The sequence below is a fragment of the Ambystoma mexicanum genome, chromosome 2p (assembly GCF_040938575.1).
Source record: "Ambystoma mexicanum isolate Mex_15411 chromosome 2p, UKY_AmexF1_1, whole genome shotgun sequence".
Taxonomy (NCBI): domain Eukaryota; kingdom Metazoa; phylum Chordata; class Amphibia; order Caudata; family Ambystomatidae; genus Ambystoma; species Ambystoma mexicanum.
The window spans coordinates 19,310,769-19,334,833 of NC_090923.1; the positions used below are offsets into that span (position 1 = coordinate 19,310,769).

Here is a 24,065-nt window from a genome sequence, read left to right on the forward strand (position 1 = left end):
CCAGGCATTGTGCTGGGATCAATCACTTTGCATACAGACTGCACCATGAGCCTTTGCAACTACATTGCTCCGGCAAGCATTCCAAAAATAACAAAAACTCACCTCTCGGACCAGCGCAGCAGTGAATAAGCGCGGACCATTGCTCTCTGCCTCCGTTTCATATCATTCCCCCAAAAGCAAGCGCTTTCTGTCTCAAGAAATGCCCATTGTATGCCACCCTATGTCCAGAGATCATAGATCTGGGGGGGTTTATGTATGGGCTGGGTCAACCTTCAGTCTGTGCTCGCTTCGGCAGCACATATACTAAAATTGGAACGATACAGAGAAGATTAGCATGGCCCCTGCGCAAGGATGACACGCAAATTCGTGAAGCGTTCCATATTTTGGACACATAGCAGGACAGACATGTTCTTTAGCTGCAACATTTATTGACGGGATAAACAGGCCCTCTGTCCATTAGGGCAGGTGTGCTTTTCGGCGTGGAGCTCGTCAGAGTGCGTTTTATTTGGAGATAGCGCTGCGAGTGCTCCAAGCTTATGCCCAGTGGGTGATGATTGCTACATGCCAGGGCAGTTCTAAGCTCTCCTAGGTGCTATTTGCCAACAGCGCATATCACTGTCAGCCTATCTGCTTCACGGGCCAAAGTGCAAAGGGGCTCAGGGCCTGAGTCAGCAGCCAGTGTTTCCTTCCGGTGCCCGGATCCTTCCTTGGGGGGCTGCAAGCTAGAGGTTCTCTCTGGCCCAGGCAGCCTGCACGGGTAACTGAAATCCTGCAGCACCCCCCCCCCACCCCGTGCCCCAGCGTGTCTCTATCAGGGCCTGGTCTCTGCTGCTGCTGATGCTGACAGGCCCCCAAGCGCCCCAGACACACCTTCCCAGGGTTGCAGCAGTTTCTGCTTCCTGCTTCCAGCTCAGTGCTGGTGCTACTGTGGAGTAAACAGGGTTAGTAGAGAGAGAGGGGGAGAGAGAGAGAGAGAGAGAGAGAGAGAGAGAGAGAGAGAGGGAGGGAGGGAGGGCGGGCGGTGCATATTCAAATCATCAGTCAGCCAGAGCCTGCTGGGAGCCCATTTCTGCAGGCCCACTGACTGCTGGCTGCTGCCCCCGATGGTTGGAGAAGGGCCAGGCTGGGCTAGGCCACACAGCAAGGGCCAAGCCCTCCTCCGGTGCTCCTTCTGATGATGTCTCCCTGAGTGTCTGAGGTCGAGAAAAAGCCCGCCCGCAGAACTGGCCAGAGAGGTCTCTGGCCGATCGTGGCCGATCAGGGGCGTGAAGGGCGGCAGGCAGGCCACCGGCGCAGCAGGCAGCGCAGGGGACGTGCACCTCAAGGCCTTGGCCACCATCTCTCCCTTGGCTTTCAGTGTACCTCAGAATGCCTTTGCTGTTCCGGATCAGGGGAGAGAAGCAACCTTTTCTTAGCAGGTGGGGTCTGTGCTACAGACACGTGGCATTTTCCCAACTGGTTCACAAGCCAACCCCCACCCTTTACAGCGCAGACACAGAAAGCATTTGCTGCTGGTTGGGATTTTCGGGATGGGCCCCTGCTGCTGATGTATTAGGATGGACTTTGGCCAGTCTTTCTTTCTTATACCGACGGCCCGCCCATAAAATTAAAGCACCTTTGCAGGCACAGATGCTCTTAGGGATTTAAATGTAACAGCAGGACCCAAAAAGCAAGGAATGAACCCGAGCCAGATAGGAGTCGACCCTACAATCTTCTGATCCGTACGTAGTCAGACGCCTCATACTGGCCCTCTTGTGTCCCACCTCATCCTCCTCCGCGCAGGCCTTCCAGGGGCCTTTCTGAGGTAGGTGCGCCTGCAAGCCCTGCTGGACCTGATTTTCTAGCCCACGCGCATCACACCCTGACGCTGTTGATAATGCAGCTAACCCCCGGCCCATAGCTGTTGTAAGGGAGAACCTGGACCTGCCAAAGGGAACCAGACCCACGGTGACTTAAAAGCCAAGGGCACTGAAGCCAGCCCCGCCAAAGGAACATTTTAAGTCAGCCTCTGAATGCAAGCAGGGGGCCATCCTGCGCCCCCTGGGGGCGGGGGGGGGGACTGACATGCCGGCCAGCTGCCTCCTCTTGCCTTCTCTTGGAACAGCCCATGGGCCCCCAAACAAAGCCCCCTGACAGGCAGGCCCTCTGTGTTTCCTCTGGCTTGTGGGACTACTGTAATGCACCCAGGCATTGTGCTGGGATCAATCACTTTGCATACAGACTGCACCATGAGCCTTTGCAACTACATTGCTCCGGCAAGCATTCCAAAAATAACAAAAACTCACCTCTCGGACCAGCGCAGCAGTGAATAAGCGCGGACCATTGCTCTCTGGCTCCGTTTCATATCATTCCCCCAAAAGCAAGCGCTTTCTGTCTCAAGAAATGCCCATTGTATGCCACCCTATGTCCAGAGATCATAGATCTGGGGGGGTTTATGTATGGGCTGGGTCAACCTTCAGTCTGTGCTCGCTTCGGCAGCACATATACTAAAATTGGAACGATACAGAGAAGATTAGCATGGCCCCTGCGCAAGGATGACACGCAAATTCGTGAAGCGTTCCATATTTTGGACACATAGCAGGACAGACATGTTCTTTAGCTGCAACATTTATTGACGGGATAAACAGGCCCTCTGTCCATTAGGGCAGGTGTGCTTTTCGGCGTGGAGCTCGTCAGAGTGCGTTTTATTTGGAGATAGCGCTGCGAGTGCTCCAAGCTTATGCCCAGTGGGTGATGATTGCTACATGCCAGGGCAGTTCTAAGCTCTCCTAGGTGCTATTTGCCAACAGCGCATATCACTGTCAGCCTATCTGCTTCACGGGCCAAAGTGCAAAGGGGCTCAGGGCCTGAGTCAGCAGCCAGTGTTTCCTTCCGGTGCCCGGATCCTTCCTTGGGGGGCTGCAAGCTAGAGGTTCTCTCTGGCCCAGGCAGCCTGCACGGGTAACTGAAATCCTGCAGCACCCCCCCCCCCCCCCCGTGCCCCAGCGTGTCTCTATCAGGGCCTGGTCTCTGCTGCTGCTGATGCTGACAGGCCCCCAAGCGCCCCAGACACACCTTCCCAGGGTTGCAGCAGTTTCTGCTTCCTGCTTCCAGCTCAGTGCTGGTGCTACTGTGGAGTAAACAGGGTTAGTAGAGAGAGAGGGGGAGAGAGAGAGAGAGAGAGAGAGAGAGAGAGGGAGGGAGGGAGGGAGGGCGGTGCATATTCAAATCATCAGTCAGCCAGAGCCTGCTGGGAGCCCATTTCTGCAGGCCCACTGACTGCTGGCTGCTGCCCCCGATGGTTGGAGAAGGGCCAGGCTGGGCTAGGCCACACAGCAAGGGCCAAGCCCTCCTCCGGTGCTCCTTCTGATGATGTCTCCCTGAGTGTCTGAGGTCGAGAAAAAGCCCGCCCGCAGAACTGGCCAGAGAGGTCTCTGGCCGATCGTGGCCGATCAGGGGCGTGAAGGGCGGCAGGCAGGCCACCGGCGCAGCAGGCAGCGCAGGGGACGTGCACCTCAAGGCCTTGGCCACCATCTCTCCCTTGGCTTTCAGTGTACCTCAGAATGCCTTTGCTGTTCCGGATCAGGGGAGAGAAGCAACCTTTTCTTAGCAGGTGGGGTCTGTGCTACAGACACGTGGCATTTTCCCAACTGGTTCACAAGCCAACCCCCACCCTTTACAGCGCAGACACAGAAAGCATTTGCTGCTGGTTGGGATTTTCGGGATGGGCCCCTGCTGCTGATGTATTAGGATGGACTTTGGCCAGTCTTTCTTTCTTATACCGACGGCCCGCCCATAAAATTAAAGCACCTTTGCAGGCACAGATGCTCTTAGGGATTTAAATGTAACAGCAGGACCCAAAAAGCAAGGAATGAACCCGAGCCAGATAGGAGTCGACCCTACAATCTTCTGATCCGTACGTAGTCAGACGCCTCATACTGGCCCTCTTGTGTCCCACCTCATCCTCCTCCGCGCAGGCCTTCCAGGGGCCTTTCTGAGGTAGGTGCGCCTGCAAGCCCTGCTGGACCTGATTTTCTAGCCCACGCGCATCACACCCTGACGCTGTTGATAATGCAGCTAACCCCCGGCCCATAGCTGTTGTAAGGGAGAACCTGGACCTGCCAAAGGGAACCAGACCCACGGTGACTTAAAAGCCAAGGGCACTGAAGCCAGCCCCGCCAAAGGAACATTTTAAGTCAGCCTCTGAATGCAAGCAGGGGGCCATCCTGCGCCCCCTGGGGGCGGGGGGGGGGACTGACATGCCGGCCAGCTGCCTCCTCTTGCCTTCTCTTGGAACAGCCCATGGGCCCCCAAACAAAGCCCCCTGACAGGCAGGCCCTCTGTGTTTCCTCTGGCTTGTGGGACTACTGTAATGCACCCAGGCATTGTGCTGGGATCAATCACTTTGCATACAGACTGCACCATGAGCCTTTGCAACTACATTGCTCCGGCAAGCATTCCAAAAATAACAAAAACTCACCTCTCGGACCAGCGCAGCAGTGAATAAGCGCGGACCATTGCTCTCTGGCTCCGTTTCATATCATTCCCCCAAAAGCAAGCGCTTTCTGTCTCAAGAAATGCCCATTGTATGCCACCCTATGTCCAGAGATCATAGATCTGGGGGGGTTTATGTATGGGCTGGGTCAACCTTCAGTCTGTGCTCGCTTCGGCAGCACATATACTAAAATTGGAACGATACAGAGAAGATTAGCATGGCCCCTGCGCAAGGATGACACGCAAATTCGTGAAGCGTTCCATATTTTGGACACATAGCAGGACAGACATGTTCTTTAGCTGCAACATTTATTGACGGGATAAACAGGCCCTCTGTCCATTAGGGCAGGTGTGCTTTTCGGCGTGGAGCTCGTCAGAGTGCGTTTTATTTGGAGATAGCGCTGCGAGTGCTCCAAGCTTATGCCCAGTGGGTGATGATTGCTACATGCCAGGGCAGTTCTAAGCTCTCCTAGGTGCTATTTGCCAACAGCGCATATCACTGTCAGCCTATCTGCTTCACGGGCCAAAGTGCAAAGGGGCTCAGGGCCTGAGTCAGCAGCCAGTGTTTCCTTCCGGTGCCCGGATCCTTCCTTGGGGGGCTGCAAGCTAGAGGTTCTCTCTGGCCCAGGCAGCCTGCACGGGTAACTGAAATCCTGCAGCACCCCCCCCCCCCCCGTGCCCCAGCGTGTCTCTATCAGGGCCTGGTCTCTGCTGCTGCTGATGCTGACAGGCCCCCAAGCGCCCCAGACACACCTTCCCAGGGTTGCAGCAGTTTCTGCTTCCTGCTTCCAGCTCAGTGCTGGTGCTACTGTGGAGTAAACAGGGTTAGTAGAGAGAGAGGGGGAGAGAGAGAGAGAGAGAGAGAGAGAGAGAGAGAGAGGGAGGGAGGGAGGGCGGGCGGTGCATATTCAAATCATCAGTCAGCCAGAGCCTGCTGGGAGCCCATTTCTGCAGGCCCACTGACTGCTGGCTGCTGCCCCCGATGGTTGGAGAAGGGCCAGGCTGGGCTAGGCCACACAGCAAGGGCCAAGCCCTCCTCCGGTGCTCCTTCTGATGATGTCTCCCTGAGTGTCTGAGGTCGAGAAAAAGCCCGCCCGCAGAACTGGCCAGAGAGGTCTCTGGCCGATCGTGGCCGATCAGGGGCGTGAAGGGCGGCAGGCAGGCCACCGGCGCAGCAGGCAGCGCAGGGGACGTGCACCTCAAGGCCTTGGCCACCATCTCTCCCTTGGCTTTCAGTGTACCTCAGAATGCCTTTGCTGTTCCGGATCAGGGGAGAGAAGCAACCTTTTCTTAGCAGGTGGGGTCTGTGCTACAGACACGTGGCATTTTCCCAACTGGTTCACAAGCCAACCCCCACCCTTTACAGCGCAGACACAGAAAGCATTTGCTGCTGGTTGGGATTTTCGGGATGGGCCCCTGCTGCTGATGTATTAGGATGGACTTTGGCCAGTCTTTCTTTCTTATACCGACGGCCCGCCCATAAAATTAAAGCACCTTTGCAGGCACAGATGCTCTTAGGGATTTAAATGTAACAGCAGGACCCAAAAAGCAAGGAATGAACCCGAGCCAGATAGGAGTCGACCCTACAATCTTCTGATCCGTACGTAGTCAGACGCCTCATACTGGCCCTCTTGTGTCCCACCTCATCCTCCTCCGCGCAGGCCTTCCAGGGGCCTTTCTGAGGTAGGTGCGCCTGCAAGCCCTGCTGGACCTGATTTTCTAGCCCACGCGCATCACACCCTGACGCTGTTGATAATGCAGCTAACCCCCGGCCCATAGCTGTTGTAAGGGAGAACCTGGACCTGCCAAAGGGAACCAGACCCACGGTGACTTAAAAGCCAAGGGCACTGAAGCCAGCCCCGCCAAAGGAACATTTTAAGTCAGCCTCTGAATGCAAGCAGGGGGCCATCCTGCGCCCCCTGGGGGCGGGGGGGGGGACTGACATGCCGGCCAGCTGCCTCCTCTTGCCTTCTCTTGGAACAGCCCATGGGCCCCCAAACAAAGCCCCCTGACAGGCAGGCCCTCTGTGTTTCCTCTGGCTTGTGGGACTACTGTAATGCACCCAGGCATTGTGCTGGGATCAATCACTTTGCATACAGACTGCACCATGAGCCTTTGCAACTACATTGCTCCGGCAAGCATTCCAAAAATAACAAAAACTCACCTCTCGGACCAGCGCAGCAGTGAATAAGCGCGGACCATTGCTCTCTGCCTCCGTTTCATATCATTCCCCCAAAAGCAAGCGCTTTCTGTCTCAAGAAATGCCCATTGTATGCCACCCTATGTCCAGAGATCATAGATCTGGGGGGGTTTATGTATGGGCTGGGTCAACCTTCAGTCTGTGCTCGCTTCGGCAGCACATATACTAAAATTGGAACGATACAGAGAAGATTAGCATGGCCCCTGCGCAAGGATGACACGCAAATTCGTGAAGCGTTCCATATTTTGGACACATAGCAGGACAGACATGTTCTTTAGCTGCAACATTTATTGACGGGATAAACAGGCCCTCTGTCCATTAGGGCAGGTGTGCTTTTCGGCGTGGAGCTCGTCAGAGTGCGTTTTATTTGGAGATAGCGCTGCGAGTGCTCCAAGCTTATGCCCAGTGGGTGATGATTGCTACATGCCAGGGCAGTTCTAAGCTCTCCTAGGTGCTATTTGCCAACAGCGCATATCACTGTCAGCCTATCTGCTTCACGGGCCAAAGTGCAAAGGGGCTCAGGGCCTGAGTCAGCAGCCAGTGTTTCCTTCCGGTGCCCGGATCCTTCCTTGGGGGGCTGCAAGCTAGAGGTTCTCTCTGGCCCAGGCAGCCTGCACGGGTAACTGAAATCCTGCAGCACCCCCCCCCCCGTGCCCCAGCGTGTCTCTATCAGGGCCTGGTCTCTGCTGCTGCTGATGCTGACAGGCCCCCAAGCGCCCCAGACACACCTTCCCAGGGTTGCAGCAGTTTCTGCTTCCTGCTTCCAGCTCAGTGCTGGTGCTACTGTGGAGTAAACAGGGTTAGTAGAGAGAGAGGGGGAGAGAGAGAGAGAGAGAGAGAGAGAGAGAGAGAGAGAGAGAGGGAGGGAGGGAGGGAGGGAGGGCGGTGCATATTCAAATCATCAGTCAGCCAGAGCCTGCTGGGAGCCCATTTCTGCAGGCCCACTGACTGCTGGCTGCTGCCCCCGATGGTTGGAGAAGGGCCAGGCTGGGCTAGGCCACACAGCAAGGGCCAAGCCCTCCTCCGGTGCTCCTTCTGATGATGTCTCCCTGAGTGTCTGAGGTCGAGAAAAAGCCCGCCCGCAGAACTGGCCAGAGAGGTCTCTGGCCGATCAGGGGCGTGAAGGGCGGCAGGCAGGCCACCGGCGCAGCAGGCAGCGCAGGGGACGTGCACCTCAAGGCCTTGGCCACCATCTCTCCCTTGGCTTTCAGTGTACCTCAGAATGCCTTTGCTGTTCCGGATCAGGGGAGAGAAGCAACCTTTTCTTAGCAGGTGGGGTCTGTGCTACAGACACGTGGCATTTTCCCAACTGGTTCACAAGCCAACCCCCACCCTTTACAGCGCAGACACAGAAAGCATTTGCTGCTGGTTGGGATTTTCGGGATGGGCCCCTGCTGCTGATGTATTAGGATGGACTTTGGCCAGTCTTTCTTTCTTATACCGACGGCCCGCCCATAAAATTAAAGCACCTTTGCAGGCACAGATGCTCTTAGGGATTTAAATGTAACAGCAGGACCCAAAAAGCAAGGAATGAACCCGAGCCAGATAGGAGTCGACCCTACAATCTTCTGATCCGTACGTAGTCAGACGCCTCATACTGGCCCTCTTGTGTCCCACCTCATCCTCCTCCGCGCAGGCCTTCCAGGGGCCTTTCTGAGGTAGGTGCGCCTGCAAGCCCTGCTGGACCTGATTTTCTAGCCCACGCGCATCACACCCTGACGCTGTTGATAATGCAGCTAACCCCCGGCCCATAGCTGTTGTAAGGGAGAACCTGGACCTGCCAAAGGGAACCAGACCCACGGTGACTTAAAAGCCAAGGGCACTGAAGCCAGCCCCGCCAAAGGAACATTTTAAGTCAGCCTCTGAATGCAAGCAGGGGGCCATCCTGCGCCCCCTGGGGGCGGGGGGGGGGACTGACATGCCGGCCAGCTGCCTCCTCTTGCCTTCTCTTGGAACAGCCCATGGGCCCCCAAACAAAGCCCCCTGACAGGCAGGCCCTCTGTGTTTCCTCTGGCTTGTGGGACTACTGTAATGCACCCAGGCATTGTGCTGGGATCAATCACTTTGCATACAGACTGCACCATGAGCCTTTGCAACTACATTGCTCCGGCAAGCATTCCAAAAATAACAAAAACTCACCTCTCGGACCAGCGCAGCAGTGAATAAGCGCGGACCATTGCTCTCTGGCTCCGTTTCATATCATTCCCCCAAAAGCAAGCGCTTTCTGTCTCAAGAAATGCCCATTGTATGCCACCCTATGTCCAGAGATCATAGATCTGGGGGGGTTTATGTATGGGCTGGGTCAACCTTCAGTCTGTGCTCGCTTCGGCAGCACATATACTAAAATTGGAACGATACAGAGAAGATTAGCATGGCCCCTGCGCAAGGATGACACGCAAATTCGTGAAGCGTTCCATATTTTGGACACATAGCAGGACAGACATGTTCTTTAGCTGCAACATTTATTGACGGGATAAACAGGCCCTCTGTCCATTAGGGCAGGTGTGCTTTTCGGCGTGGAGCTCGTCAGAGTGCGTTTTATTTGGAGATAGCGCTGCGAGTGCTCCAAGCTTATGCCCAGTGGGTGATGATTGCTACATGCCAGGGCAGTTCTAAGCTCTCCTAGGTGCTATTTGCCAACAGCGCATATCACTGTCAGCCTATCTGCTTCACGGGCCAAAGTGCAAAGGGGCTCAGGGCCTGAGTCAGCAGCCAGTGTTTCCTTCCGGTGCCCGGATCCTTCCTTGGGGGGCTGCAAGCTAGAGGTTCTCTCTGGCCCAGGCAGCCTGCACGGGTAACTGAAATCCTGCAGCACCCCCCCCCCCACCCCGTGCCCCAGCGTGTCTCTATCAGGGCCTGGTCTCTGCTGCTGCTGATGCTGACAGGCCCCCAAGCGCCCCAGACACACCTTCCCAGGGTTGCAGCAGTTTCTGCTTCCTGCTTCCAGCTCAGTGCTGGTGCTACTGTGGAGTAAACAGGGTTAGTAGAGAGAGAGGGGGAGAGAGAGAGAGAGAGAGAGAGAGAGAGAGAGGGAGGGAGGGAGGGCGGGCGGTGCATATTCAAATCATCAGTCAGCCAGAGCCTGCTGGGAGCCCATTTCTGCAGGCCCACTGACTGCTGGCTGCTGCCCCCGATGGTTGGAGAAGGGCCAGGCTGGGCTAGGCCACACAGCAAGGGCCAAGCCCTCCTCCGGTGCTCCTTCTGATGATGTCTCCCTGAGTGTCTGAGGTCGAGAAAAAGCCCGCCCGCAGAACTGGCCAGAGAGGTCTCTGGCCGATCGTGGCCGATCAGGGGCGTGAAGGGCGGCAGGCAGGCCACCGGCGCAGCAGGCAGCGCAGGGGACGTGCACCTCAAGGCCTTGGCCACCATCTCTCCCTTGGCTTTCAGTGTACCTCAGAATGCCTTTGCTGTTCCGGATCAGGGGAGAGAAGCAACCTTTTCTTAGCAGGTGGGGTCTGTGCTACAGACACGTGGCATTTTCCCAACTGGTTCACAAGCCAACCCCCACCCTTTACAGCGCAGACACAGAAAGCATTTGCTGCTGGTTGGGATTTTCGGGATGGGCCCCTGCTGCTGATGTATTAGGATGGACTTTGGCCAGTCTTTCTTTCTTATACCGACGGCCCGCCCATAAAATTAAAGCACCTTTGCAGGCACAGATGCTCTTAGGGATTTAAATGTAACAGCAGGACCCAAAAAGCAAGGAATGAACCCGAGCCAGATAGGAGTCGACCCTACAATCTTCTGATCCGTACGTAGTCAGACGCCTCATACTGGCCCTCTTGTGTCCCACCTCATCCTCCTCCGCGCAGGCCTTCCAGGGGCCTTTCTGAGGTAGGTGCGCCTGCAAGCCCTGCTGGACCTGATTTTCTAGCCCACGCGCATCACACCCTGACGCTGTTGATAATGCAGCTAACCCCCGGCCCATAGCTGTTGTAAGGGAGAACCTGGACCTGCCAAAGGGAACCAGACCCACGGTGACTTAAAAGCCAAGGGCACTGAAGCCAGCCCCGCCAAAGGAACATTTTAAGTCAGCCTCTGAATGCAAGCAGGGGGCCATCCTGCGCCCCCTGGGGGCGGGGGGGGGGACTGACATGCCGGCCAGCTGCCTCCTCTTGCCTTCTCTTGGAACAGCCCATGGGCCCCCAAACAAAGCCCCCTGACAGGCAGGCCCTCTGTGTTTCCTCTGGCTTGTGGGACTACTGTAATGCACCCAGGCATTGTGCTGGGATCAATCACTTTGCATACAGACTGCACCATGAGCCTTTGCAACTACATTGCTCCGGCAAGCATTCCAAAAATAACAAAAACTCACCTCTCGGACCAGCGCAGCAGTGAATAAGCGCGGACCATTGCTCTCTGGCTCCGTTTCATATCATTCCCCCAAAAGCAAGCGCTTTCTGTCTCAAGAAATGCCCATTGTATGCCACCCTATGTCCAGAGATCATAGATCTGGGGGGGTTTATGTATGGGCTGGGTCAACCTTCAGTCTGTGCTCGCTTCGGCAGCACATATACTAAAATTGGAACGATACAGAGAAGATTAGCATGGCCCCTGCGCAAGGATGACACGCAAATTCGTGAAGCGTTCCATATTTTGGACACATAGCAGGACAGACATGTTCTTTAGCTGCAACATTTATTGACGGGATAAACAGGCCCTCTGTCCATTAGGGCAGGTGTGCTTTTCGGCGTGGAGCTCGTCAGAGTGCGTTTTATTTGGAGATAGCGCTGCGAGTGCTCCAAGCTTATGCCCAGTGGGTGATGATTGCTACATGCCAGGGCAGTTCTAAGCTCTCCTAGGTGCTATTTGCCAACAGCGCATATCACTGTCAGCCTATCTGCTTCACGGGCCAAAGTGCAAAGGGGCTCAGGGCCTGAGTCAGCAGCCAGTGTTTCCTTCCGGTGCCCGGATCCTTCCTTGGGGGGCTGCAAGCTAGAGGTTCTCTCTGGCCCAGGCAGCCTGCACGGGTAACTGAAATCCTGCAGCACCCCCCCCCCCCCCCCGTGCCCCAGCGTGTCTCTATCAGGGCCTGGTCTCTGCTGCTGCTGATGCTGACAGGCCCCCAAGCGCCCCAGACACACCTTCCCAGGGTTGCAGCAGTTTCTGCTTCCTGCTTCCAGCTCAGTGCTGGTGCTACTGTGGAGTAAACAGGGTTAGTAGAGAGAGAGGGGGAGAGAGAGAGAGAGAGAGAGAGAGAGAGAGGGAGGGAGGGAGGGAGGGAGGGCGGTGCATATTCAAATCATCAGTCAGCCAGAGCCTGCTGGGAGCCCATTTCTGCAGGCCCACTGACTGCTGGCTGCTGCCCCCGATGGTTGGAGAAGGGCCAGGCTGGGCTAGGCCACACAGCAAGGGCCAAGCCCTCCTCCGGTGCTCCTTCTGATGATGTCTCCCTGAGTGTCTGAGGTCGAGAAAAAGCCCGCCCGCAGAACTGGCCAGAGAGGTCTCTGGGCGTGAAGGGCGGCAGGCAGGCCACCGGCGCAGCAGGCAGCGCAGGGGACGTGCACCTCAAGGCCTTGGCCACCATCTCTCCCTTGGCTTTCAGTGTACCTCAGAATGCCTTTGCTGTTCCGGATCAGGGGAGAGAAGCAACCTTTTCTTAGCAGGTGGGGTCTGTGCTACAGACACGTGGCATTTTCCCAACTGGTTCACAAGCCAACCCCCACCCTTTACAGCGCAGACACAGAAAGCATTTGCTGCTGGTTGGGATTTTCGGGATGGGCCCCTGCTGCTGATGTATTAGGATGGACTTTGGCCAGTCTTTCTTTCTTATACCGACGGCCCGCCCATAAAATTAAAGCACCTTTGCAGGCACAGATGCTCTTAGGGATTTAAATGTAACAGCAGGACCCAAAAAGCAAGGAATGAACCCGAGCCAGATAGGAGTCGACCCTACAATCTTCTGATCCGTACGTAGTCAGACGCCTCATACTGGCCCTCTTGTGTCCCACCTCATCCTCCTCCGCGCAGGCCTTCCAGGGGCCTTTCTGAGGTAGGTGCGCCTGCAAGCCCTGCTGGACCTGATTTTCTAGCCCACGCGCATCACACCCTGACGCTGTTGATAATGCAGCTAACCCCCGGCCCATAGCTGTTGTAAGGGAGAACCTGGACCTGCCAAAGGGAACCAGACCCACGGTGACTTAAAAGCCAAGGGCACTGAAGCCAGCCCCGCCAAAGGAACATTTTAAGTCAGCCTCTGAATGCAAGCAGGGGGCCATCCTGCGCCCCCTGGGGGCGGGGGGGGGGACTGACATGCCGGCCAGCTGCCTCCTCTTGCCTTCTCTTGGAACAGCCCATGGGCCCCCAAACAAAGCCCCCTGACAGGCAGGCCCTCTGTGTTTCCTCTGGCTTGTGGGACTACTGTAATGCACCCAGGCATTGTGCTGGGATCAATCACTTTGCATACAGACTGCACCATGAGCCTTTGCAACTACATTGCTCCGGCAAGCATTCCAAAAATAACAAAAACTCACCTCTCGGACCAGCGCAGCAGTGAATAAGCGCGGACCATTGCTCTCTGCCTCCGTTTCATATCATTCCCCCAAAAGCAAGCGCTTTCTGTCTCAAGAAATGCCCATTGTATGCCACCCTATGTCCAGAGATCATAGATCTGGGGGGGTTTATGTATGGGCTGGGTCAACCTTCAGTCTGTGCTCGCTTCGGCAGCACATATACTAAAATTGGAACGATACAGAGAAGATTAGCATGGCCCCTGCGCAAGGATGACACGCAAATTCGTGAAGCGTTCCATATTTTGGACACATAGCAGGACAGACATGTTCTTTAGCTGCAACATTTATTGACGGGATAAACAGGCCCTCTGTCCATTAGGGCAGGTGTGCTTTTCGGCGTGGAGCTCGTCAGAGTGCGTTTTATTTGGAGATAGCGCTGCGAGTGCTCCAAGCTTATGCCCAGTGGGTGATGATTGCTACATGCCAGGGCAGTTCTAAGCTCTCCTAGGTGCTATTTGCCAACAGCGCATATCACTGTCAGCCTATCTGCTTCACGGGCCAAAGTGCAAAGGGGCTCAGGGCCTGAGTCAGCAGCCAGTGTTTCCTTCCGGTGCCCGGATCCTTCCTTGGGGGGCTGCAAGCTAGAGGTTCTCTCTGGCCCAGGCAGCCTGCACGGGTAACTGAAATCCTGCAGCACCCCCCCCCCCGTGCCCCAGCGTGTCTCTATCAGGGCCTGGTCTCTGCTGCTGCTGATGCTGACAGGCCCCCAAGCGCCCCAGACACACCTTCCCAGGGTTGCAGCAGTTTCTGCTTCCTGCTTCCAGCTCAGTGCTGGTGCTACTGTGGAGTAAACAGGGTTAGTAGAGAGAGAGGGGGAGAGAGAGAGAGAGAGAGAGAGAGAGAGAGAGAGAGAGGGAGGGAGGGAGGGAGGGAGGGCGGTGCATATTCAAATCATCAGTCAGCCAGAGCCTGCTGGGAGCCCATTTCTGCAGGCCCACTGACTGCTGGCTGCTGCCCCCGATGGTTGGAGAAGGGCCAGGCTGGGCTAGGCCACACAGCAAGGGCCAAGCCCTCCTCCGGTGCTCCTTCTGATGATGTCTCCCTGAGTGTCTGAGGTCGAGAAAAAGCCCGCCCGCAGAACTGGCCAGAGAGGTCTCTGGCCGATCAGGGGCGTGAAGGGCGGCAGGCAGGCCACCGGCGCAGCAGGCAGCGCAGGGGACGTGCACCTCAAGGCCTTGGCCACCATCTCTCCCTTGGCTTTCAGTGTACCTCAGAATGCCTTTGCTGTTCCGGATCAGGGGAGAGAAGCAACCTTTTCTTAGCAGGTGGGGTCTGTGCTACAGACACGTGGCATTTTCCCAACTGGTTCACAAGCCAACCCCCACCCTTTACAGCGCAGACACAGAAAGCATTTGCTGCTGGTTGGGATTTTCGGGATGGGCCCCTGCTGCTGATGTATTAGGATGGACTTTGGCCAGTCTTTCTTTCTTATACCGACGGCCCGCCCATAAAATTAAAGCACCTTTGCAGGCACAGATGCTCTTAGGGATTTAAATGTAACAGCAGGACCCAAAAAGCAAGGAATGAACCCGAGCCAGATAGGAGTCGACCCTACAATCTTCTGATCCGTACGTAGTCAGACGCCTCATACTGGCCCTCTTGTGTCCCACCTCATCCTCCTCCGCGCAGGCCTTCCAGGGGCCTTTCTGAGGTAGGTGCGCCTGCAAGCCCTGCTGGACCTGATTTTCTAGCCCACGCGCATCACACCCTGACGCTGTTGATAATGCAGCTAACCCCCGGCCCATAGCTGTTGTAAGGGAGAACCTGGACCTGCCAAAGGGAACCAGACCCACGGTGACTTAAAAGCCAAGGGCACTGAAGCCAGCCCCGCCAAAGGAACATTTTAAGTCAGCCTCTGAATGCAAGCAGGGGGCCATCCTGCGCCCCCTGGGGGCGGGGGGGGGGACTGACATGCCGGCCAGCTGCCTCCTCTTGCCTTCTCTTGGAACAGCCCATGGGCCCCCAAACAAAGCCCCCTGACAGGCAGGCCCTCTGTGTTTCCTCTGGCTTGTGGGACTACTGTAATGCACCCAGGCATTGTGCTGGGATCAATCACTTTGCATACAGACTGCACCATGAGCCTTTGCAACTACATTGCTCCGGCAAGCATTCCAAAAATAACAAAAACTCACCTCTCGGACCAGCGCAGCAGTGAATAAGCGCGGACCATTGCTCTCTGGCTCCGTTTCATATCATTCCCCCAAAAGCAAGCGCTTTCTGTCTCAAGAAATGCCCATTGTATGCCACCCTATGTCCAGAGATCATAGATCTGGGGGGGTTTATGTATGGGCTGGGTCAACCTTCAGTCTGTGCTCGCTTCGGCAGCACATATACTAAAATTGGAACGATACAGAGAAGATTAGCATGGCCCCTGCGCAAGGATGACACGCAAATTCGTGAAGCGTTCCATATTTTGGACACATAGCAGGACAGACATGTTCTTTAGCTGCAACATTTATTGACGGGATAAACAGGCCCTCTGTCCATTAGGGCAGGTGTGCTTTTCGGCGTGGAGCTCGTCAGAGTGCGTTTTATTTGGAGATAGCGCTGCGAGTGCTCCAAGCTTATGCCCAGTGGGTGATGATTGCTACATGCCAGGGCAGTTCTAAGCTCTCCTAGGTGCTATTTGCCAACAGCGCATATCACTGTCAGCCTATCTGCTTCACGGGCCAAAGTGCAAAGGGGCTCAGGGCCTGAGTCAGCAGCCAGTGTTTCCTTCCGGTGCCCGGATCCTTCCTTGGGGGGCTGCAAGCTAGAGGTTCTCTCTGGCCCAGGCAGCCTGCACGGGTAACTGAAATCCTGCAGCACCCCCCCCCCCCCGTGCCCCAGCGTGTCTCTATCAGGGCCTGGTCTCTGCTGCTGCTGATGCTGACAGGCCCCCAAGCGCCCCAGACACACCTTCCCAGGGTTGCAGCAGTTTCTGCTTCCTGCTTCCAGCTCAGTGCTGGTGCTACTGTGGAGTAAACAGGGTTAGTAGAGAGAGAGGGGGAGAGAGAGAGAGAGAGAGAGAGAGAGAGAGGGAGGGAGGGAGGGAGGGAGGGCGGTGCATATTCAAATCATCAGTCAGCCAGAGCCTGCTGGGAGCCCATTTCTGCAGGCCCACTGACTGCTGGCTGCTGCCCCCGATGGTTGGAGAAGGGCCAGGCTGGGCTAGGCCACACAGCAAGGGCCAAGCCCTCCTCCGGTGCTCCTTCTGATGATGTCTCCCTGAGTGTCTGAGGTCGAGAAAAAGCCCGCCCGCAGAACTGGCCAGAGAGGTCTCTGGCCGATCGTGGCCGATCAGGGGCGTGAAGGGCGGCAGGCAGGCCACCGGCGCAGCAGGCAGCGCAGGGGACGTGCACCTCAAGGCCTTGGCCACCATCTCTCCCTTGGCTTTCAGTGTACCTCAGAATGCCTTTGCTGTTCCGGATCAGGGGAGAGAAGCAACCTTTTCTTAGCAGGTGGGGTCTGTGCTACAGACACGTGGCATTTTCCCAACTGGTTCACAAGCCAACCCCCACCCTTTACAGCGCAGACACAGAAAGCATTTGCTGCTGGTTGGGATTTTCGGGATGGGCCCCTGCTGCTGATGTATTAGGATGGACTTTGGCCAGTCTTTCTTTCTTATACCGACGGCCCGCCCATAAAATTAAAGCACCTTTGCAGGCACAGATGCTCTTAGGGATTTAAATGTAACAGCAGGACCCAAAAAGCAAGGAATGAACCCGAGCCAGATAGGAGTCGACCCTACAATCTTCTGATCCGTACGTAGTCAGACGCCTCATACTGGCCCTCTTGTGTCCCACCTCATCCTCCTCCGCGCAGGCCTTCCAGGGGCCTTTCTGAGGTAGGTGCGCCTGCAAGCCCTGCTGGACCTGATTTTCTAGCCCACGCGCATCACACCCTGACGCTGTTGATAATGCAGCTAACCCCCGGCCCATAGCTGTTGTAAGGGAGAACCTGGACCTGCCAAAGGGAACCAGACCCACGGTGACTTAAAAGCCAAGGGCACTGAAGCCAGCCCCGCCAAAGGAACATTTTAAGTCAGCCTCTGAATGCAAGCAGGGGGCCATCCTGCGCCCCCTGGGGGCGGGGGGGGGGACTGACATGCCGGCCAGCTGCCTCCTCTTGCCTTCTCTTGGAACAGCCCATGGGCCCCCAAACAAAGCCCCCTGACAGGCAGGCCCTCTGTGTTTCCTCTGGCTTGTGGGACTACTGTAATGCACCCAGGCATTGTGCTGGGATCAATCACTTTGCATACAGACTGCACCATGAGCCTTTGCAACTACATTGCTCCGGCAAGCATTCCAAAAATAACAAAAACTCACCTCTCGGACCAGCGCAGCAGTGAATAAGCGCGGACCATTGCTCTCTGCCTCCGTTTCATATCATTCCCCCAAAAGCAAGCGCTTTCTGTCTCAAGAAATGCCCATTGTATGCCACCCTATGTCCAGAGATCATAGATCTGGGGGGGTTTATGTATGGGCTGGGTCAACCTTCAGTCTGTGCTCGCTTCGGCAGCACATATACTAAAATTGGAACGATACAGAGAAGATTAGCATGGCCCCTGCGCAAGGATGACACGCAAATTCGTGAAGCGTTCCATATTTTGGACACATAGCAGGACAGACATGTTCTTTAGCTGCAACATTTATTGACGGGATAAACAGGCCCTCTGTCCATTAGGGCAGGTGTGCTTTTCGGCGTGGAGCTCGTCAGAGTGCGTTTTATTTGGAGATAGCGCTGCGAGTGCTCCAAGCTTATGCCCAGTGGGTGATGATTGCTACATGCCAGGGCAGTTCTAAGCTCTCCTAGGTGCTATTTGCCAACAGCGCATATCACTGTCAGCCTATCTGCTTCACGGGCCAAAGTGCAAAGGGGCTCAGGGCCTGAGTCAGCAGCCAGTGTTTCCTTCCGGTGCCCGGATCCTTCCTTGGGGGGCTGCAAGCTAGAGGTTCTCTCTGGCCCAGGCAGCCTGCACGGGTAACTGAAATCCTGCAGCACCCCCCCCCCCGTGCCCCAGCGTGTCTCTATCAGGGCCTGGTCTCTGCTGCTGCTGATGCTGACAGGCCCCCAAGCGCCCCAGACACACCTTCCCAGGGTTGCAGCAGTTTCTGCTTCCTGCTTCCAGCTCAGTGCTGGTGCTACTGTGGAGTAAACAGGGTTAGTAGAGAGAGAGGGGGAGAGAGAGAGAGAGAGAGAGAGAGAGAGAGAGAGAGAGGGAGGGAGGGAGGGAGGGCGGTGCATATTCAAATCATCAGTCAGCCAGAGCCTGCTGGGAGCCCATTTCTGCAGGCCCACTGACTGCTGGCTGCTGCCCCCGATGGTTGGAGAAGGGCCAGGCTGGGCTAGGCCACACAGCAAGGGCCAAGCCCTCCTCCGGTGCTCCTTCTGATGATGTCTCCCTGAGTGTCTGAGGTCGAGAAAAAGCCCGCCCGCAGAACTGGCCAGAGAGGTCTCTGGCCGATCAGGGGCGTGAAGGGCGGCAGGCAGGCCACCGGCGCAGCAGGCAGCGCAGGGGACGTGCACCTCAAGGCCTTGGCCACCATCTCTCCCTTGGCTTTCAGTGTACCTCAGAATGCCTTTGCTGTTCCGGATCAGGGGAGAGAAGCAACCTTTTCTTAGCAGGTGGGGTCTGTGCTACAGACACGTGGCATTTTCCCAACTGGTTCACAAGCCAACCCCCACCCTTTACAGCGCAGACACAGAAAGCATTTGCTGCTGGTTGGGATTTTCGGGATGGGCCCCTGCTGCTGATGTATTAGGATGGACTTTGGCCAGTCTTTCTTTCTTATACCGACGGCCCGCCCATAAAATTAAAGCACCTTTGCAGGCACAGATGCTCTTAGGGATTTAAATGTAACAGCAGGACCCAAAAAGCAAGGAATGAACCCGAGCCAGATAGGAGTCGACCCTACAATCTTCTGATCCGTACGTAGTCAGACGCCTCATACTGGCCCTCTTGTGTCCCACCTCATCCTCCTCCGCGCAGGCCTTCCAGGGGCCTTTCTGAGGTAGGTGCGCCTGCAAGCCCTGCTGGACCTGATTTTCTAGCCCACGCGCATCACACCCTGACGCTGTTGATAATGCAGCTAACCCCCGGCCCATAGCTGTTGTAAGGGAGAACCTGGACCTGCCAAAGGGAACCAGACCCACGGTGACTTAAAAGCCAAGGGCACTGAAGCCAGCCCCGCCAAAGGAACATTTTAAGTCAGCCTCTGAATGCAAGCAGGGGGCCATCCTGCGCCCCCTGGGGGCGGGGGGGGGGACTGACATGCCGGCCAGCTGCCTCCTCTTGCCTTCTCTTGGAACAGCCCATGGGCCCCCAAACAAAGCCCCCTGACAGGCAGGCCCTCTGTGTTTCCTCTGGCTTGTGGGACTACTGTAATGCACCCAGGCATTGTGCTGGGATCAATCACTTTGCATACAGACTGCACCATGAGCCTTTGCAACTACATTGCTCCGGCAAGCATTCCAAAAATAACAAAAACTCACCTCTCGGACCAGCGCAGCAGTGAATAAGCGCGGACCATTGCTCTCTGGCTCCGTTTCATATCATTCCCCCAAAAGCAAGCGCTTTCTGTCTCAAGAAATGCCCATTGTATGCCACCCTATGTCCAGAGATCATAGATCTGGGGGGGTTTATGTATGGGCTGGGTCAACCTTCAGTCTGTGCTCGCTTCGGCAGCACATATACTAAAATTGGAACGATACAGAGAAGATTAGCATGGCCCCTGCGCAAGGATGACACGCAAATTCGTGAAGCGTTCCATATTTTGGACACATAGCAGGACAGACATGTTCTTTAGCTGCAACATTTATTGACGGGATAAACAGGCCCTCTGTCCATTAGGGCAGGTGTGCTTTTCGGCGTGGAGCTCGTCAGAGTGCGTTTTATTTGGAGATAGCGCTGCGAGTGCTCCAAGCTTATGCCCAGTGGGTGATGATTGCTACATGCCAGGGCAGTTCTAAGCTCTCCTAGGTGCTATTTGCCAACAGCGCATATCACTGTCAGCCTATCTGCTTCACGGGCCAAAGTGCAAAGGGGCTCAGGGCCTGAGTCAGCAGCCAGTGTTTCCTTCCGGTGCCCGGATCCTTCCTTGGGGGGCTGCAAGCTAGAGGTTCTCTCTGGCCCAGGCAGCCTGCACGGGTAACTGAAATCCTGCAGCACCCCCCCCCCCCCCGTGCCCCAGCGTGTCTCTATCAGGGCCTGGTCTCTGCTGCTGCTGATGCTGACAGGCCCCCAAGCGCCCCAGACACACCTTCCCAGGGTTGCAGCAGTTTCTGCTTCCTGCTTCCAGCTCAGTGCTGGTGCTACTGTGGAGTAAACAGGGTTAGTAGAGAGAGAGGGGGAGAGAGAGAGAGAGAGAGAGAGAGAGAGAGAGAGAGGGAGGGAGGGAGGGCGGGCGGTGCATATTCAAATCATCAGTCAGCCAGAGCCTGCTGGGAGCCCATTTCTGCAGGCCCACTGACTGCTGGCTGCTGCCCCCGATGGTTGGAGAAGGGCCAGGCTGGGCTAGGCCACACAGCAAGGGCCAAGCCCTCCTCCGGTGCTCCTTCTGATGATGTCTCCCTGAGTGTCTGAGGTCGAGAAAAAGCCCGCCCGCAGAACTGGCCAGAGAGGTCTCTGGCCGATCGTGGCCGATCAGGGGCGTGAAGGGCGGCAGGCAGGCCACCGGCGCAGCAGGCAGCGCAGGGGACGTGCACCTCAAGGCCTTGGCCACCATCTCTCCCTTGGCTTTCAGTGTACCTCAGAATGCCTTTGCTGTTCCGGATCAGGGGAGAGAAGCAACCTTTTCTTAGCAGGTGGGGTCTGTGCTACAGACACGTGGCATTTTCCCAACTGGTTCACAAGCCAACCCCCACCCTTTACAGCGCAGACACAGAAAGCATTTGCTGCTGGTTGGGATTTTCGGGATGGGCCCCTGCTGCTGATGTATTAGGATGGACTTTGGCCAGTCTTTCTTTCTTATACCGACGGCCCGCCCATAAAATTAAAGCACCTTTGCAGGCACAGATGCTCTTAGGGATTTAAATGTAACAGCAGGACCCAAAAAGCAAGGAATGAACCCGAGCCAGATAGGAGTCGACCCTACAATCTTCTGATCCGTACGTAGTCAGACGCCTCATACTGGCCCTCTTGTGTCCCACCTCATCCTCCTCCGCGCAGGCCTTCCAGGGGCCTTTCTGAGGTAGGTGCGCCTGCAAGCCCTGCTGGACCTGATTTTCTAGCCCACGCGCATCACACCCTGACGCTGTTGATAATGCAGCTAACCCCCGGCCCATAGCTGTTGTAAGGGAGAACCTGGACCTGCCAAAGGGAACCAGACCCACGGTGACTTAAAAGCCAAGGGCACTGAAGCCAGCCCCGCCAAAGGAACATTTTAAGTCAGCCTCTGAATGCAAGCAGGGGGCCATCCTGCGCCCCCTGGGGGCGGGGGGGGGGACTGACATGCCGGCCAGCTGCCTCCTCTTGCCTTCTCTTGGAACAGCCCATGGGCCCCCAAACAAAGCCCCCTGACAGGCAGGCCCTCTGTGTTTCCTCTGGCTTGTGGGACTACTGTAATGCACCCAGGCATTGTGCTGGGATCAATCACTTTGCATACAGACTGCACCATGAGCCTTTGCAACTACATTGCTCCGGCAAGCATTCCAAAAATAACAAAAACTCACCTCTCGGACCAGCGCAGCAGTGAATAAGCGCGGACCATTGCTCTCTGCCTCCGTTTCATATCATTCCCCCAAAAGCAAGCGCTTTCTGTCTCAAGAAATGCCCATTGTATGCCACCCTATGTCCAGAGATCATAGATCTGGGGGGGTTTATGTATGGGCTGGGTCAACCTTCAGTCTGTGCTCGCTTCGGCAGCACATATACTAAAATTGGAACGATACAGAGAAGATTAGCATGGCCCCTGCGCAAGGATGACACGCAAATTCGTGAAGCGTTCCATATTTTGGACACATAGCAGGACAGACATGTTCTTTAGCTGCAACATTTATTGACGGGATAAACAGGCCCTCTGTCCATTAGGGCAGGTGTGCTTTTCGGCGTGGAGCTCGTCAGAGTGCGTTTTATTTGGAGATAGCGCTGCGAGTGCTCCAAGCTTATGCCCAGTGGGTGATGATTGCTACATGCCAGGGCAGTTCTAAGCTCTCCTAGGTGCTATTTGCCAACAGCGCATATCACTGTCAGCCTATCTGCTTCACGGGCCAAAGTGCAAAGGGGCTCAGGGCCTGAGTCAGCAGCCAGTGTTTCCTTCCGGTGCCCGGATCCTTCCTTGGGGGGCTGCAAGCTAGAGGTTCTCTCTGGCCCAGGCAGCCTGCACGGGTAACTGAAATCCTGCAGCACCCCCCCCCCCGTGCCCCAGCGTGTCTCTATCAGGGCCTGGTCTCTGCTGCTGCTGATGCTGACAGGCCCCCAAGCGCCCCAGACACACCTTCCCAGGGTTGCAGCAGTTTCTGCTTCCTGCTTCCAGCTCAGTGCTGGTGCTACTGTGGAGTAAACAGGGTTAGTAGAGAGAGAGGGGGAGAGAGAGAGAGAGAGAGAGAGAGAGAGAGAGAGAGAGGGAGGGAGGGAGGGAGGGAGGGCGGTGCATATTCAAATCATCAGTCAGCCAGAGCCTGCTGGGAGCCCATTTCTGCAGGCCCACTGACTGCTGGCTGCTGCCCCCGATGGTTGGAGAAGGGCCAGGCTGGGCTAGGCCACACAGCAAGGGCCAAGCCCTCCTCCGGTGCTCCTTCTGATGATGTCTCCCTGAGTGTCTGAGGTCGAGAAAAAGCCCGCCCGCAGAACTGGCCAGAGAGGTCTCTGGCCGATCAGGGGCGTGAAGGGCGGCAGGCAGGCAGGCAGGCCACCGGCGCAGCAGGCAGCGCAGGGGACGTGCACCTCAAGGCCTTGGCCACCATCTCTCCCTTGGCTTTCAGTGTACCTCAGAATGCCTTTGCTGTTCCGGATCAGGGGAGAGAAGCAACCTTTTCTTAGCAGGTGGGGTCTGTGCTACAGACACGTGGCATTTTCCCAACTGGTTCACAAGCCAACCCCCACCCTTTACAGCGCAGACACAGAAAGCATTTGCTGCTGGTTGGGATTTTCGGGATGGGCCCCTGCTGCTGATGTATTAGGATGGACTTTGGCCAGTCTTTCTTTCTTATACCGACGGCCCGCCCATAAAATTAAAGCACCTTTGCAGGCACAGATGCTCTTAGGGATTTAAATGTAACAGCAGGACCCAAAAAGCAAGGAATGAACCCGAGCCAGATAGGAGTCGACCCTACAATCTTCTGATCCGTACGTAGTCAGACGCCTCATACTGGCCCTCTTGTGTCCCACCTCATCCTCCTCCGCGCAGGCCTTCCAGGGGCCTTTCTGAGGTAGGTGCGCCTGCAAGCCCTGCTGGACCTGATTTTCTAGCCCACGCGCATCACACCCTGACGCTGTTGATAATGCAGCTAACCCCCGGCCCATAGCTGTTGTAAGGGAGAACCTGGACCTGCCAAAGGGAACCAGACCCACGGTGACTTAAAAGCCAAGGGCACTGAAGCCAGCCCCGCCAAAGGAACATTTTAAGTCAGCCTCTGAATGCAAGCAGGGGGCCATCCTGCGCCCCCTGGGGGCGGGGGGGGGGACTGACATGCCGGCCAGCTGCCTCCTCTTGCCTTCTCTTGGAACAGCCCATGGGCCCCCAAACAAAGCCCCCTGACAGGCAGGCCCTCTGTGTTTCCTCTGGCTTGTGGGACTACTGTAATGCACCCAGGCATTGTGCTGGGATCAATCACTTTGCATACAGACTGCACCATGAGCCTTTGCAACTACATTGCTCCGGCAAGCATTCCAAAAATAACAAAAACTCACCTCTCGGACCAGCGCAGCAGTGAATAAGCGCGGACCATTGCTCTCTGGC

The 24,065-nt window shown here is 56.1% G+C and overlaps 11 non-coding genes across 11 annotated transcripts; all 11 read left to right on the forward strand.

Annotated features, from left to right (window-relative positions):
* The first annotated feature begins 279 nt into the window (after window positions 1–279).
* LOC138568505 (U6 spliceosomal RNA) lies at window positions 280–386 on the forward strand. The gene has a single exon (XR_011302839.1). It is a non-coding gene; the product is annotated as a U6 spliceosomal RNA (small nuclear RNA).
* A 2,076-nt stretch (window positions 387–2,462) lies between these two features.
* On the forward strand, window positions 2,463–2,569 carry LOC138568506 (U6 spliceosomal RNA). Its single transcript, XR_011302841.1, has one exon. It is a non-coding gene; the product is annotated as a U6 spliceosomal RNA (small nuclear RNA).
* Window positions 2,570–4,636: 2,067 nt separating this feature from the next.
* On the forward strand, window positions 4,637–4,743 carry LOC138568507 (U6 spliceosomal RNA). Its single transcript, XR_011302842.1, has one exon. It is a non-coding gene; the product is annotated as a U6 spliceosomal RNA (small nuclear RNA).
* Window positions 4,744–6,814: 2,071 nt separating this feature from the next.
* On the forward strand, window positions 6,815–6,921 carry LOC138568508 (U6 spliceosomal RNA). Its single transcript, XR_011302843.1, has one exon. It is a non-coding gene; the product is annotated as a U6 spliceosomal RNA (small nuclear RNA).
* Window positions 6,922–8,989: 2,068 nt separating this feature from the next.
* Window positions 8,990–9,096, forward strand: LOC138568509 (U6 spliceosomal RNA). Its single transcript, XR_011302844.1, has one exon. It is a non-coding gene; the product is annotated as a U6 spliceosomal RNA (small nuclear RNA).
* Window positions 9,097–11,165: 2,069 nt separating this feature from the next.
* LOC138568510 (U6 spliceosomal RNA) lies at window positions 11,166–11,272 on the forward strand. Its single transcript, XR_011302845.1, has one exon. It is a non-coding gene; the product is annotated as a U6 spliceosomal RNA (small nuclear RNA).
* Window positions 11,273–13,323: 2,051 nt separating this feature from the next.
* Window positions 13,324–13,430, forward strand: LOC138568511 (U6 spliceosomal RNA). Its single transcript, XR_011302847.1, has one exon. It is a non-coding gene; the product is annotated as a U6 spliceosomal RNA (small nuclear RNA).
* Window positions 13,431–15,494: 2,064 nt separating this feature from the next.
* Window positions 15,495–15,601, forward strand: LOC138568512 (U6 spliceosomal RNA). The gene has a single exon (XR_011302848.1). It is a non-coding gene; the product is annotated as a U6 spliceosomal RNA (small nuclear RNA).
* A 2,068-nt stretch (window positions 15,602–17,669) lies between these two features.
* On the forward strand, window positions 17,670–17,776 carry LOC138568513 (U6 spliceosomal RNA). The gene has a single exon (XR_011302849.1). It is a non-coding gene; the product is annotated as a U6 spliceosomal RNA (small nuclear RNA).
* Window positions 17,777–19,836: 2,060 nt separating this feature from the next.
* On the forward strand, window positions 19,837–19,943 carry LOC138568514 (U6 spliceosomal RNA). Its single transcript, XR_011302850.1, has one exon. It is a non-coding gene; the product is annotated as a U6 spliceosomal RNA (small nuclear RNA).
* Window positions 19,944–22,014: 2,071 nt separating this feature from the next.
* On the forward strand, window positions 22,015–22,121 carry LOC138568516 (U6 spliceosomal RNA). The gene has a single exon (XR_011302851.1). It is a non-coding gene; the product is annotated as a U6 spliceosomal RNA (small nuclear RNA).
* The last annotated feature ends 1,944 nt before the right edge of the window (window positions 22,122–24,065 follow it).